Here is a 17,087-nt window from a genome sequence, read left to right on the forward strand (position 1 = left end):
TGCATAGTCATCTAGCCAAGTGATGGCATCGTCAGTGGTGTGATGCAGTTCTTCTAGGCCACTGCTGAACCTAGTTAGCAGGTATTCATCGACAATCTGTGTCATCGTCTGTGTTGCGCTGCTGCTGCACAAAGGGCTGTCATGAAGGCCCCAGCAATAATGGTTGGTTGAACAGAGATCTTGCTCAACAGGGATCGTAGGCAACAGAGCAGGTCAAAACCAGGCGGGCAAATTGTAGGGTCAGCATCAAGGGACTGGTTGGGGATTATAATGGATATTCATTCCTCCCGCCAGAGTGTTTCCACCCTAATATCCTGGCGTGACGGATGAGACCATAATGCGTGATGTGATGGCAAACGTGCAGCTGGTGGTTTAAAAAGGTAATTGTGCAGCAGCAGGCTTGAGTTGGAGCGTACTTTCTCCAGTAACTTGCCAGTGGCAACCTCTCATTTTGATATGAAGAGGAGCAATATTGCTCATAACTGGAAGCCATGGGAGTGGAGTCAGACGCAAGGTGCTGGAGATGATACACATGGCGGCATGTAACTGTGTATCCACCAGTTTGGTGTGTGATGATTGACTCCAAACTGGTGTGCAGTATTGCGCCACTGAATGCAAGGTGGCAAGAGCTGATGTCCACAAAGTTGGAGCACAAGCACCCCATGACGAACCTGCCAGTTTGCTAAGAAGATTTTTGTGCATCTTAACTTTAGCTGCTCTCTTCTTCAGGTGAGCATGGTAACTCAGTGTGCTGTCTAAGGTCACACCTAGGTAGACCAGTTCTAGTTCATGCTTCGCCTTCTGACCATTCAGATAAACATTCAGTTCTCAGGTTGTGCTAATGAAGATGGAACAAACTGGAGATTGTTTTTATGACACTTAGCTGGAGGCATCAATCTTACAGTAGTCAGCTAACTTTATCATGTCCAGGTTTAAGATGGCAGCAAGCTCGTGAAACATCCAGGCCTGGGTACCACAACTGAGTTCATCTGCATAAATGAACTTTTATGACTCTGTTGTTGGCAGGTCTTTGATGTAAAGGTTGAACAGGGTTGGAGAAAGCACAGAGCCCTGGGGTAGCCCATTGCTCTGTCATCTCCAAGCATTTGTTTTCAGTGTAACAGGCATAAGCTCTGTCCCTGTTCTAATGCTCCAGAAACCCTTGACCCTCCAGAAAGTAGCAACTTGACACGGATTTACTTATACTTTCATTAGGATTGCCAATTTTGGTTGGACGTATTCCTGGAGATTTAATCATGTGACATAATCTTTAATTAAAGACTAATCTTTAATTCCTGGAGACACCAGGCCAATCCTGGAGGGTTGGCAACCCTGCCTCCCTTCATCTACACCAGTCCGCACGCAGCAAAGTCCTTACAGTGTTTCTTACCTGTTCCCACAAGGCCAGAAAAGAGCAGAGCGCTCCCTTCCTCAAGATCACAGCACATACTGAGTCCACCTAGCCCAGACCCTCCCCCTCACTGCCTGCTTATGTCATCTTTTATACCCCTCAGCTGGTGGTTAATTGGTTCATCAGCCTGATCAGCTAATTAACTACATATCCCCAATCAGCCTTCTCCGTAGGGGAACTGATTGGTGCCTAAGTGACCAAACTGCTGGCTGACCCACTAGCTTTTGGCAGGCATCAGGGAGACCCTGGGGCACGTCTACTTGGAGTGTGCCAGGTTGCAGCACCTATTCCAGTTCCTGCAGAACCCTCTCCCTATGTTCTGGCTGCACTTCCCCCCCAACTCCTGCTCTATGCACACCCCATCCCTGACCCCATGAAGTCACAAGACCTCCTTGTCAACCTCCTCCTGGTGCTGGCCAGATGGCCATCCACCATGCTAGGAGGATGATGTTGGATGGGGAGGTGCTCTGCAACTGTGGGGCCTATTTCTGCTCTACCCTTGGTTCAGGTATCCAGGCAGAGTTCCTCTGGGCCGCATCCACTGGCTCCCTGGATGCCTTTAAGGAGCTGTGGGCGCTGTCCAGGGTTCTCTGCTCAGTGTCCCCTTCTGGCTCCTTGCTTATGACCCTGTGACCCTCACTCCTGTCCTTGTTTTATCATTACTTGTCCCCCATAATAATTTGAGCCCTGGGTTTAGTGGCTCCTCCCTTTAGGCTGGGGGAGGAGCCTTTAGACGTGGGCAGGCTTGCATCCACCCATTCCTGGAACTCAGTAGGTGCTAGCTTCTGACATTCTGTCACAGTTCCAAGTCTCAGAGCCAGGGTCTACAGAGTCAGGGTCATGGGCCTTGCAGTATAGGGCTAAAAGTAGCACTGTAGACATTCCTGCTTGGGCTGGAGCTTAGACTCTGCAACCTGGTGAGGGAGCTGAGTCCAGAACCTAAGCTCCAGGCCAAATGGGAATGTCTACACTGCTGTTTTTAGCCCCATAGCATGAGCCTGAGTCTGTAGACCTGGGCTCTGAGATGTGCTGCTGTGGATCTTTTTTTGCAGTGTACATATACCCTAAGAGGTTCAGTGACCCAGGAAAGGTGTGGTAGACCTGGACAGGAAATTAACAAATTCCAAAAAGTGCTGCATGTCTTGCATATTTTGGGGCCAGGGCATGTCCAAAATAGCTCAAACCTTCTCAGCGTCTGGTTTTATGCCCTTTGCTGCTAGGTGTCCAATACATGGTACACCTGACAGGCATAGTCAAGTTTTTTTGTTATTCAGCTTGAGATTCACTTAATATGCACTATTGCTATCAGATTCTGATCATAATCAACACTAGCCTCTTCAAGGAAGTTTCCACAACCAAGCACTGAATTGTCATCTGCAATGACACCAACCCCTTCAATCCCTCTAGCGCTTTATGTTGATAAGTCTGATATCCTTCTGGCACCAGAGAAATTTCCAGTAGCATTCACAGCCATTGAAGTCTGCCAGGAGAACTCCAGAAGGTCCTCAAATACTGGCTGTCTTCATCAAATTTTACCTTCTAGAAACCATCTTTGATATCTAAAGTAGAAAGGCCTTTGTGAGTCTTGGCAGCATCTCTTCAATCATTGGCAAAGGATTATGGGAGGCTTTCAAAGTGTCACTGACATTTAGCACATATGTGGAGTTTACATGAATTTTTAATTCCACTGAGGGGGATAGATCTCAGAGCCCTGACTCCAGCCCAAGTGGGAATAACTACACTGCTAATTTTAGCCCTGTCGCCTGAGCTCCACAAGCCCAAATCAGTTGACCCTGGCTCTGAGACTCACTGCTTGGGGAGATGGGGGTTATATTGCTGTGTAAACTTCTAACTGTGCACATCCTCAGCTATTTTTCTGCAGCCCCGGCGTGGTTTTTTTTAACGTACAAGAGGAGGATCTTTGACATTTCTATAATGGTTTCCTGTTGGGGACGGATTTGCCCACTCATGAGGAAATCCTAGTCAATAGCCTACTTGTGTCAACACAGTCAGAATTAATCAAGCCCTTTGTTACTCAGGGGAGAAGCTGCCATGTCCCACAGGAATACACTGCAACCTCAGTAAATATTCTCTTTGAGTTACAGATTGCTTTGACAAGCAAGGTCAGAGTGTGTGTCACAATTACCCCGGATTTCTGAACAGCTTCAGTATTTGGTGAGCAAGGTACAGTAGCAGAGGTCCAGCACATGATTGACTGGAACCACCTGCTGCATCCCTGGAAACAGACAAACTCCAGGGAGAATAAAACAATATTTTATTGATAGGGATACACAGCACTTTATTACTATGACTGCAATGAGCTATGTCATTGGTGCTGGAGTCCTCTGCAATTAACAGAGATCTAATTAAACAATTTTCCCGAAAGTTAGCATTAATTTGGAAATGGCTTTTATCTATCTAACCATATGGCCCTCATCACAGTAGTATTTGAATGCCTCACAATCATTAAAGCTTCCAACACTTCTGTGAATTAGGGAATTATTAATATGCCCATTTTACTGACTGGAGGACTGAGGCACAGGGCAGATCAAGTTATTTGCCCATGGTCACAAGGAAGTGTGTGGCTGAGCCAAAAACTGACCCCAAGTTTCCCAAATCTCTGGCCTGTAGCCATACCTAAACCCTTACATCTGCAGAATATTTGTTCTGCTACATTAACAAAAAGGGAGGTTTCTCTGTAGTTGGGAACCTTGAATCTGAAAGAACGGTAGAGATCTGTGTGGAAGAGGAAAAGACTAGCACGCTGCTCTACTTATGAACCTATTTCAGAGACAGAAGTGTTATTCTTATGAGCTGTCATTGACAGCATTCCCACCTCAATAACACCAAGCAAATTCTTTCTTCTGACTGTTTTCCTCAATTTTAGGGACCAGTGCTATTTCATAGCACTAAGGAAGCATGTCAGGCTGGTATTTCACATAAATTATTGCACTTCTAGGATAGTTACAGTTCACCCTTAAGCTTGAGATCAGGTTATTGTTGGCATTATACAATTTCCGCTAAACCCCCTATGTTGTTGCTAAATGAATGTCCACCTATTACTGAATGTTACAGAAGAAAATTCCCTACAAAAATCATTTCAAATTGCTGGAAAAGTACCAGTTTGTGACAGTGTATGTTTCAAAGTTAAGAAGGAACATTTGGATCTCAATTAATTGATTTTTTTAAGAGTGAGGTTTGTGTTTAATTTCAGACCAAGGAAGCATTGCTATAATGGACTGAGAGACGGGATCCTAAATACTGCTTGGTCATAATTTACAAATAATTTACACAGACAAAAACCAAATGTGTGTTCTGCAATGCATCTGGTAACACACGGGGCTATGGGATGGGACAGTCCCCCATTGTTGCCTCCTGGACAACTGTAAGTTGGGCCAGAACTTGGAACTTTGTGCTCCTAGAACACAGGACCCTACCACTTGAGCTAAAGGGGAAACCTTTTAGTGATACCAGTTGCGTAGAGTTTATATTCTCTTTTTGGATGAGCCATTAGAGGGCAACAATCTCTCTCATGCACACATACACTCTGGTACATCAGTTTAAACCAGGAAATTGCATGTGTCAATGGAGATTCAGGCAAGCATCCACTATATGTGCACCATTATGTTTACATGCGTGAAAACCTGTGTTGGAGCTGGTCTACATGCAAACATTGAACCGCTTTAACTAGCATTGGTTTTGAAATCCAGCTAATTAAACCCATACAAATCCTTTGGTGGACACGTTTAATTGGTTTATATTTAAATGTGTCCATGCAGAGGGTTTGCACTGGTTTAGTTAAATTGATTTTAGTTAAAGCAAGCGTATGCTCTGTGCAATCTTTGACAATGTAGCCCAAGTCATGAGTTTACTAGTAGCTGCCTCCAGTGACAACTGTTAGCTGACAAAGTCTGCACCATTGTCAGACAGGTAAAGGACTTGCCCTTGATCTTCTCAGTCTCTTTGAATAACTGTTTTGTTACAATAGCTCGTCTTTGGCTATAAACAAGTCCTAACTTTTGTGCCTGTTTCTCCTGCCCAGAACAACAAATTGGCTCTCACTAGAACCCTTGTTTCTAACGCTGTTAACAATCAGCTAATTGCACAGTTACAAAAGTACTATTGCCCAATGCGCCATCTGTTGAACTAACTTACTTCGCTTCCAATTGCAGATGCTTAGAGGAGAGAGCCTAAAAATAGCCTCCTTCAAGGTGGTAGAGCAGACAGGTCCAATTGCCGTTGATAATAGAACAAGTCAGACAGTCTCTTTGGAATATGGCCTTCAGAGCAAAAACACCGGTAAAAAAATAATTTGTTACCACTACAAATGTGAGTTTACAGCTTTGCTATATGGGGAGAAAACAGGTAACTAATTTCAGGTTACCTGATTGGCCGGAAGTGAATGCAACCACTTTAGTCCTCTGAAGCCCATGGGTCTGAACTCATGACCCACTTACTAACAAGACACAGGTAATGGAAAGAAGAGCAGGTGATAACCTGAGTTAAATGTTGGCTGCAGGAGGGCTGAACTGGCCTGAATAGGTTAACAAGCCCTTTATCATCTGGTCACCAGTTCAAATCTGAAGCAGGAGGGTAGCACCTGCAGGTCTTTACCATTGAATTGGCATGAAGTGAAGTGAGCTGATGGCCAGTGCATAATGGGTTAGTGTCAATATCATCCTGTAGCAAGTGGCATTCACTGAACCCACTGTTGACAGTCCCAGCAGAGAGGCAAGGCATGAATACATAGCACTGACAGAACCGGGCATAGTCAAAACGCCAGTGTATCAATCCCCATCTCACACCTAGTTGTGCCTTCTCCAGAGATGGTTTGAGGCATGTTATCAGTAAGAAGCAGCTTGCTCTGCAGCTGCCCAAGTTATTGCTGTTCTGAGGATATGCAGAGACTGTCCAGCCTGTGCTACATTCACTTACATGGTTATTTTTAAATATGTCAGTTGGGAATGGCTTTGGCTTAACCAAAGGATATGTGTCATGTACAGACATGCATGTGCACACACTTCTTTTCACAAAAATGGGGAAGAAAATTCACACCCTTGCCTGTAAGCAGCCTCTTGGTGTCTGGAATAGCAGCCAATGCCTTCCCAAATCTCCTCCAGATGCATTTGGGGACACTGGATCTGAATAAACAAAGACACCCTGGCTCGTTCCTCAGCTTGCACCCCTTACTCACACACTGCAATTGCTCTCCTGAGTCCTTTAGGCGTAAAAGAACTGGAGCCCTCTGGCACCTAGTACTGATTTGAAGTCCACCAGGAAGATTTTTCACTGACCATAGCCATGCATGGGCAGGACAGATTGTTTTATCTGCGGCACACTCCAATTTTGCAGCTGTTGAGTTAGCCAGGGCTTCCCTAGGCTCTCAGGTTCCCTGTAAGAAGCACACTTGACATTCCTTTAGCCACTTTGTCATCAATCACCATCATCATCATCATCATTTCCACTCACAACCCTTTACAACTTGTAGACTATCTCCACAGGCCTCCTGAGACATACAGCAGCATGTTCTTCTACAGGACCTGGACATCTTAATGTGACCTCAGAGCTCTTCTGCTCTGGGCTGGTGGAGTTTAGCGCTCAGAAGGGCATGAGATTAACAAACCCAGCCCAGGCCAGCAAGCTGCACATAGCCTCCCCCTGGTAATATGGGTGCCAGTGCTAATACCCTGCACAGTAGCAACTGTCTGATAATGAGGATGAGCTAGAGAATGAGGCCAATGTGCTGCAGCCACTGGCTGAGAACCAGGGGGCTGAGAGGGATAATAATGAGCCTGCTGTGTACTCTACCCTTCCTGATGAATGTGTCACAGATTTGTACATCAAATTTTATTTGAGCCTGGGTTTCTGTCTTTCACCACTCTCCTGCTTCCCTCTCTTGCAGACAGCAGGCAGGCTGACGAAGACAAATGCTCCTGCCCTCCAGTGCTGAGACCTGGGATGTTCCCAAACACTCATCCTGCAATGCCAAGACCAGGGACGCTCTCAACCACACTCCTCTGAGTGGTTATATAGGAGATGCTCCCACTCTTCTGCCCCAAGGCACCAAGATGGGTGCACACTCCCACCCACTTACCCTGTGATCAGGGCTGCCTGGGGGGGGCAAGTGGGGCAATTTGCCCCAGGCCCTGGGCGCCACAGGGGCCCCCATGAGAGTTTTTCAGGGGCCCTGGAGCAGGGTCTTTCACTCACTCCGGGGGCCCCAGAAAACTCTCGCGGGGCCCAGCCCCTTCGAGTTTCTTCAACTCTGGGTTTTTGGCAGCGGGGGTCCTTCCACCCCAGGGCCGAACGACCCCCCGCCGCCAAATTACCGCCGAAGTGGGACTTGCCGCCGAAGTGCTGGGTCTTCGGGGCACTTCGGCAGCGGGTCCCACAGCGGAAGGACCCCCCGCTGCCAAATTACTGCTGAAATGGGGGCCCCCCACCGCCAAAGACCCCAGGCCCCGTGAATCCTCTGGGCGGCCCTGTCTGTGGTGACCATATCGTCATCTCACACAGCAATGCCAATGGTGGGTACACTCCTGCCTGTGGTACCAAGACAGGGAACACTCCCTCCCACTCACCTCTAGAGGAGCACAAGAGAGAAAAGTGTCTAACTCATTTTAATGCCTTTTATTTCTGCATTCCACTTTTTGGAGAAGGCCATACACTGATTTCCCTGGTTTTGAACTCTATAAAATGACCAACAAACAGTCCCTCCTTTAAGACTATGTTTCAGCCAGCAGTGAAAGCTGGGTTCATCACTGACTATGTGGCCCACATTCTCCCCCACCAAGAGACACTGATATTCGTATCAGTCAAGGAGTGTCAACAACCAGCTGCTTACAGATTCACAGGAGGGGATGTCACAGAAGTCTCCCTCTTGGTGAAGCCTGCCTTGGTTAGGATTTGAGCCTTCCAACAGAAGCAGAAAGATCACATAAAAAACAGATGATTCCAGGCTCTCTTTGCATCTACAGAGTGAATTTTCTTTTTTCTCATCCTAACATAGAGTTGATGGCAGATAAGTGATTCTGCCACTTGGAGGGTTTAAATCAAGATCGATTTGGTCTTTCCTAAAGATATTCAGTAGTTGAACTACAGGTTGCTGGGCTTGGCAAAGGAATCACTGGGTGAAGACTTAACTTCCTGCACTGCTGTCATCACCATAGTATCGGAACATCTTCCAGTTGTACCTTAATAACATGAACTTTGTTTTCTCATCCTCTCCCCTTAAGAGCTATAAAAGGGTGTGCTACGAGTAGTTGCTAATCTTAGGAGGAGGATGTTTGCCAATCCTAACCAAAGGAATTACCTGACTGCATCCTCCAAATGTGATGCTACGACTATAAAATTAAACTGGGCCCTTTCACCGTGCCGAAGGAGAAAAAATGTATATTGAACAGCTAAGTTGAACAGACTTAACCAAACAAAGCTCTTTCCCTACTCTGAGCCAAGTTTATAATTACTTTTTCATAAAGTTTTGAACCATGCACTTTAATGGAGAAAGTTTGCAAGAGCAATTTTGAAACTGACATAAGTGTAATGGATTTTGCAAACATTTATATACAAAAAAGTCATCAAATGGAACCTGAACTTCCTGATTTGTTCTTGCTAATCAGCAACAACGTGCCAAACTGGCTTCTGGATCCACACACCATTTAAAAGGGCACTTTCAGATGCTTAGACAGAGTCATCTTTTGCCTTACCAATTCTGTTGCTTTTAACACTCTTTTCGACATTACTTTCTTGGTTGTTCCATACTCCTCTCCACACCCCCACAATAACTCATCCCCACCACCATTCTTTGCTGACCCTCCAACACCAGGCCAAATTAAGGCCTAGGCACTATAGGTCCATGCCTAGGGTCGAGTTTATGGAGTCATGTGATTAATTTGAGATCTCAGTTTTCATTTAAAAACAAAAATTAAATTTTTAGCCCTTGTGGCTTGAAAATTTGAATGGCATGTGATGCAGTGGTATCTGCGTGAGTCTGCAGCCAGCCTGAAACCATTGTTCAGAGGGGTGAACTACCCCATGTTTCTCAATGGGATGTTAACTCCAAGACTGCCTGCTGTAGGTCCTCCACTGACACCTCCAAGCAGAGGACCCTGTGTGTGACACAAGGTCACAATGTCCCTCAGCTCCAGTGGAATCACTGATGTTTCCCCATTCCCTTGGGGAGCCTAAACACAACTCTCCCTCCATTCAGGTAGGAATCCTCAGGATTCCCATGGGGCAGAACAGCATCATTTAGTCCAGCTGCTCTGACTGGTGACAGAAGCAGCTGCAGGATGGTCTCTCTCCAGGACGTGATCTCCCATTGCACGGCATGGACAATTCCAGAAGGTCAGCACTAAGCAGCAGGAATGAGACTAGGAGAGGAATTCAGGGAAATACCTTGAGGACCCCGGGAGGGAGATTTACTCCTTTTGGATAGCCACTGTGAGCAAATCTAATAAAAATCCAAGTGGGGATGGGGTCCACACGTACCAGAAGGATTGAGGCTGCTGGTGGTGGAGATTACTTTCAGTTCCCATGTCATCCAAAGGAGTCTCCTATCTGCCTTCTAATGTTCCTGGATGGTCCTTGTCTCATGTTCCTTGCAAAGACTCTGCAGAGGTCCCGGGGGAGTGGCCAAGCCCCACAACTCTCACACTAGTGTCAGAGTTAGGAACTGCTCCTCAGCTGTCATTCTGCATTTCCATGGGCATTGGGGAGGAGGGGGATTAGGGAGTTTTCTTAGCCCAGGAGAGGTCACACTGCCTGAATTCATGAGTTTAGGGTCTGTCTCTTTATCTCTATGCAGGTTGCCCATCCTTCACTTTGTGACCCCAGCTAGGGGACTTGTTGTAGCACGTTGGAGCTGGAGGAGGAACAAGATTGTCTTGTTCCAAGGCCTCCACAACTCAGATAGGAACCACTTCTGGCTTAACTCCAATGTCTCTCTGTAGCTGGGTGGGCGATACAGGGCAGTGTTTCCAACTGGGGGATAGTTCAAGGGGCTCAGGATTGAGTCTGGCCAGTTTAGCCAACCTGACACTAAGTGACTTGCCCAAGAATCTCCAGTGACATAGCAGCAGACCTGAGTTGAGAACCAGATGTCTTGGCTTCTGTACCTGCATTTTAGCCAGAAGTCCGTCCTTGCTCCCTATAATGGTCTGGGGTTCACTCTTTAGATAGGTCTGACCAGCTTCCTGACCTGCTTCCCCACTGACTCCTGTCTCGTGATCCTGCAAAAGAGCCTGAATCTGGGGAGAGGAGTGATATAAATCCTGTCAGATGGACCCCACTGCTCTGAATCAGAGGTGGGAGCTGCTTCTACTGCAAAGCGTTAGCTTTGCCCAGTTCTATGAGCTGAATTGGTTGGAGGGATCTCAAGAATCTGCATTGTTTCTCCAGAAGAGAAGTGGGTCACCTTGGCTGGTGTCATCGTGGAGGGGGATGTGCAGGTTGGGTAGATTCCCCAGGGGGCAGAGGACTAGGGTGAGGCAGGTGTGGGGCTGCAGGTGGGTTTGTTCTCACTCACTGGGCAATTGGCAACCCTGGTTAGGTCCCTTGTTCAAAAAGTAGGTGAGTGGGAGCTTGGCGCTAACATCTGTTACAGATCTCACAGGGATCTTGTAACTATGCCTTTGTGGATCACAGCTGAGAATACCAAATTCAGAACAAACTGCTGAGAAATAGGGCAGCTACACCCCAAAACTGGCAGTTATTCTTGCATAAGATATACCAAACCAGCAACAAAAGTAAACTTCTGTCTCACCACACTGGCTAACAAGAAGTCATAAAAGCAGTTTCCCTAGGTATTCCAGTCCTAGTATCACCCCGCAAAACACTGGATTTAAAGATGCGTGGTTCTTTACAACCAGTCTCATCAAATAAAAGGTTCTTCTGATCCCGAAGGACCAGCCACACACCCAGGTCAATATATAACTCAGATTTTACCCCAAAATCATGCTGATGCCAACCCCAAAATCATACTGATGCCAATCCTTTAGTATCTAAAATCTAAAGGTTTATTTATAAAATAAAGAAAGAAAGAAAGAAAGAAAGAAAGAAAGAAAGAAAGAAAGAAAGAAAGAAAGGTGAGAGTTAAAATTGGTTAAAGGAATCAAATACATACATTAAATGCAAAGTTCATGGTTCCGGCTTGTAGCAGTGATGGAACGAACTCCTGGCTTAAGTCAAGTCTCTTGGTTAAAACGCTCCTATTAATATAAATCCATAGTCCAGAGCAAGGGTGGGCAAACTACGACTCGCAGGCCGCATCCAGCCCACCAGCCAAATTTATCCAGCCCTTGAGCTCCTGCTGGGGAGCAGGACCTGGGGCTTGCCCTGCTCCTGCACTCCAGCTGGGGAGCAGGGTCGGGGAGCTCTCTGCATGGCTCCCAGAAGCAGTGACATGTCCCCCCTCTGGCTCCTACATGTAGGGGCAGCCAGGGAGCTCTGCATGCTGCTTCCACCCGAAGTGCCAACCCCATAGCTCCCATTGACTGGGAACTGTGGACAAGGGGAGCTGCAGGGGCAGCGCCTGAGGATGGGGCAGCACACAGAGCCTCCTGGCCATGACTCCATGTAGGAGCTGGAAAGCAGACATGCCATTGCTTCCGAGAGCTGCTTGAGGTAAGTGCCACCTGGAGCCTGCACCCGTGACCCCCTCCTGGGCCCCAACCCTGATCCCCTCCTGCCCTCCAAACCTCTTGGTCCCAGCCTGGAGTACTCTCCTACACCCCAAACCCCTCATCCCAAGCCCAACCCCAGAGCCCCCTCCTGCACCCTGAACTCCTCATTTCTGGCCCCACCCCAAAGTCCACACCCCCAGCCAAAGCCTCACCCCCTCCTGCACCCAAACCCCAATTTCATGAGCATTCATTGCCCGCCATACAATTTCCAAACCCAGATGTGGCCCTCAAGCCAAAAAGTTTGCCCAGCCCTGATCCAGAGTTTTAAGCAGGAAAGAGCCAAAATGGAAGTGTTTCCAGGGCCTTTTATAGCTTCTACCATGTGGAGAGAATCCATTGTTTCAAACAAAGCCCTCAGCACAGGTAGTGGAAAATTACAGGTAAAAGATGGGAGTTTGGAGTCACATGGGCAAGTCACCTGTGTGTGCATGCCCAGTTTCGCTTAGACATAGCAGGAAGTCATTATCTATACTTCAGATGGAACGTCCAAAGGAAAGTCCATTCAGTTTGGATGGGCATCTCCCATGGTCCATTGTGAGTTGTGTCCTTTTGATGGGCCACTCAATTTGAATAGTCTCTCCAATATGTGCTGGCTAACTACCCTTTGGTCGTTACCCCAGGAACAAACATCTGAATTTCAGGTATAAGGCCAATACTCAATTTCAAATACAAAAATGATACATACATACAGATAGCATAATCATAACGAGCAAATCATAACCTTTTCATAGACCTCATGTGTCACATTTTGTATAGGATTTGTTGCAAATATATAACAGTGGTTGCAACAATGATCTATATTGTCGTATTTTAATCAGATCACATCACAAATCTACAGAGACCACCAGTGTAATCAGACTCATGTGATATCCCAGGGGATGGGTGCAGGTTTGAGTCAGACCTGGGAATGGAAGAAATGAGGGGGGAATTTGGCACCTGTTCTCATGTTTCCCATGTGGCTTGGCCAATCCAATGCTTTGTGCCTCCTGCCAGAGGTGCCGTGCTGTTCAGCAGGAGAAACAGAAAGATTTGTGCTTTTGCGGCCTGTGGGTCTCAGGAAGGAGCCGCTTTGGGCTTTAGCCCTTCATTCTGGTAGAGATTCAGGAACTTGTTAGAGGGATCTGAGTAATAAGAGGAGAGTATGGGGCAGATCCTGTAGCAGTGAGGTGGATGAAGGGGTGTGTGTGTGGGGGGGAGGTTGGGAACTGGGTAGATTAATCAACAACAGTGGACAGTGGACAGTGTCCATGTGGCTGTGTGGCTTGGTGGGATGTGGGAGTGGAAGGCCCTGGCTGAACTTTCTATTCTAGGCCTGAGCTCTGGGTTTTCTCTCCTGGATTCTGTGTCTAGGCCCCACAATGGGGCTCCATGCAGAATTGGAGCCTTCAGCAAACACTGATCTGATAGTGGCCAATTATCTTGCAGGATTCAGGGCTGAGTGCCAACTCACCCAGCCAAAGCCGTAACTCTTAGGTAGAGAAGGCTCCTTGGCCACATGTTGCTCTGGCCCCTGCAGGTCCCCCAGGTTTCCTGGATGAGTGATGAATAATTCTCAGAGGGCTTGTTGGGCTAGTTAAAGAGATGAATCATAAATGATCTGAATTTTCCCAGCCTTTAGCGACTCCATTCACCATCCTCCCTGAAGAGTTCCCAGCTGGCTCCCTCTCCCCAGTGGGCTCTGGCTCCTTCCCACCCACTGGCCAAACCTCCCACCTCTTTAAACCGAGCGTGGCAGAGTGTGAGCCCCTAAAGCCTCAACAAAAGGTAGTGCTGCCACTTCTGAGGTACAAAACCCCAAGACATCTAGGATGATCCTGAGCCATCGAACTGGACAGCTGTTCAGTATGGCACAAGCACCATTACAGATTTCCCAGGACAGTACCTCCAACAAGGGACAATCCTGGCCTGGAGAGGTGGCAACCTAGGCAAGAGAGGGAGACAGGAACCCAGAGGCTGCAGAGCAATTGAGTCAGGGTGTGACTTTGTTTCCCCCCTAGGCCTGAAAGAGATTGCACTGGAGCTAGGTGTCCCCTGCAGCCAGTGCTCCCATCCTTGCATGGGAGTAGAAGCCTGGTGACCTTCTGGGAGTGGTATAGACTGCCCTATTGCTAAATTTTTATGGGAGCACCACACGGAGAAGCGTTTCCACTTTTGCAGGTAAGTCTTATGAGTGGAGTCTCTTCTACTATGCAGGAGGACATACTGGACTTGCTCAGAACAGGCTAGTTCATGGGTTTGGAACCCATGAAGGAACCACGCCGTCAGGTGGAATTTCAGGAGCTGTGGATGAAGAAGCTGGCTGTTGTCCTGAGAAAGCAGATCTGGTCTGTTGGGGAGAGTCCGTGGAGGACGGATGGACATGCATAGCAGGTAAGGATACCATGTCTGTCTCAGACAAGCTGGGGCAATAAGTATGACCCGGGCCATGTTGTCTCTAATCTTGTGTAGAACCTTGTGTATCAGAGGGATCGATGGAAAGGCATAGTATCATGGGATGTAATTCCCATTTGTATTCTTCAGAGAAGTGTCTGCTGAGTGTGTAGGTGGTAGTGTTGTGACATCTGAGTAGGTATGAAGCGGTAATTTCTATGTGGTGTTGTATGCACCAATTCCATAACCAGATGGCTTCCATGCATAGGGAGTGCAATCATGCTCCCCCCGTCTGTTGATGTAAAACATACATGCTATATTGTCCATTAGGACCCAGATATACTTGTTCTTTATGAAGGGGAGAAAGTGAAGGCAATCTAGGAGATTCATCACTTTGGCTCTTTTCACAGACAGTATCTTTTGCACTATATTAAATTGTCCATAAAACTACAGCTGGGCTAGACCTCCATGGCTGAGAGCACCAGTCCTCAATCTTTTCTTCAGCCTGGTGCTGCCAGTAACAGCAGGCAAAGCTCACCAGCCCAGGGAAGGCAAGCTTTGTGTGTGATCTGGCTTGCGTATACCTTTGCCATGTCCATTTTGCCTGCCACCAGTATCCACGGAATCTAAATTGTAGGAGGGCTTCTTCTCTACCTTGGTGGGTCCCAAGCTTCCTTCTAGCAGTGGGTCAGGATAGAGTCTCGTCTCTCAGAATTTCCCCCCCTCTTTTTATTGTGGGTGGGCAAATTCTGTCTCCAAGCAGCCTTCCCGTTTCTGGGCCTGCTATGTCCTCACTGCTTCATTGGAGCTTTTGGCCTCCTCGGTGGACATTTAGTGAGAGGAAAAAAGGGGTGGGAGGAGCCCGGTCCTGCCCTCTACTCTGGACCCCAATGCAGGGACCCTACAAGTAGCAGCCTCACACTGCCGGGTCCCAGGAAAGCTGCTAGTTTCCCTGGCTCATTGGCTTATTGTCCCCACAGTGCTTGGGTGGGGTACCTCTCAACCCTCCTGCCAGAGGAGAGAGAGCCCCTAGTCTCTGGTAGCCCTTCTGGGCATGGCAGCACCACACCAAATGCATGGCTCAGTCTCTCCCTCCAGCGGGGTCCTTTTCTTCAGGTCTGGACCTGGAAGGGTCCTTAGCTCCTGTTTAGGATAGGGTTTCTCCCCAATCTGTATATCTCTGGTGTTCTCCTCTGGTCCTTGTCAGCTTCTGCACTGCTCAGCTATCCATCAACTCACCTTCACTCTCACAACACCTATCACCCTCCCTGACTGGCTAGGGGGGCAGGCTTTTAACCCGTTCTGGCAGGTTTTTAATTGGCTCCAGGTGTCCCAATTAACCTGGAGGAACCCCTGCTCAGTTACCCAGAGAAGAGAGATCTGCTTATCCTGAGCCTAATACCTTCCTTCCTGCACTCTCCTGTAGCTGTCTGGCCTGACCCTGTCACAGAATGGACTGCTAGTCAGAGATAGGTAGAGACCACACTACTGTCATCTTGTACTGAGGAAATACAAGACTGGAAATCAAACTTGACTGATCTCTGGCAAGGTGTTGTACGCTCTACAGCAACTTTTCTCAATTGTTGGGTCATGAACTCAGGGGGGAGTTGCGAGGCTTTGAAAATTTAATTACAGTCTAAAGCAACCTCCCCTCGCACTTCCACTCCCCACACTCCCTTCCTCTTCAAAGTCAAGTACTCTGTCAGTGTCTCAAAACATGAATTATATAGGGTGATTATTAATATATATTTTACTCCTACTTTTATAGTAAGTATAAGGGACACACAAAAATGTTTGACTTTGAATAAGGAGTTGTCAACTTGAAAATCTGAGAAACAGTGCTCTACAGCATATGCAGGAAATGTGGAAGCTGATGAATGGTCTCTAACCTTTCATTTTGGCCTTAAGCCTCCTATGTGCTCAGATAGCAGAAATGTCTCTTAACAAGTAGAATTTACTTGATTAACTTGAGAGCTTATGTAAAGAGACATCCTGAGCTTTCCATTGACATCGTGCCTCTGTTAAATGCAGATGGAAATGTGTTAGCAAGCCCTGTCCCTGGAGTGCTAAGAAAGGAACGCACAATACCTTGTGTCCCAGATGGCATTCCATCTATCACACTTGTTATTTCACTGAGAATGTTAATGAAGGTTTTGCTTCTTGAAGGCCCTGACTGATTAGTTCCAATGTAACCTCTGAAAACAACAAGGAATAAGACTGAAGGGGTGGGTGGGGGAGTTAGACTCTTATCTCTCTTTGGTGGATTTCAGGAATCAATCAATGGAAGTCAACAGAGTTGTACTGGTGTAAAACCAGCTATAAGTGAAATCAGGATCAGACCCAGGTTCTGCAACGAGTAATTGGAGAGGTCTCTCCATTTTCAAACAGCATCTAAATTAACCTGAATTAAGCATCTGTTGATTGTATTAAAATTAACCCAAACATAATTTACAGTCACAGGCAATACATTTTATACTTAATGTTTGCTAAGGACTGACAGTGTGCTTAGCATTGTAAAATAGGTGAAAATTAAGACAGTCCCTACCACAGAGAGGGTTACAGTCTAAAATGCAGACATGGAGGAAGAGACTTCACCATCAAAGAAATATTCTCTTGAAGAAATA

Source organism: Gopherus evgoodei, chromosome 10 (genome assembly GCF_007399415.2).
Source record: "Gopherus evgoodei ecotype Sinaloan lineage chromosome 10, rGopEvg1_v1.p, whole genome shotgun sequence".
NCBI lineage: Eukaryota > Metazoa > Chordata > Testudines > Testudinidae > Gopherus > Gopherus evgoodei.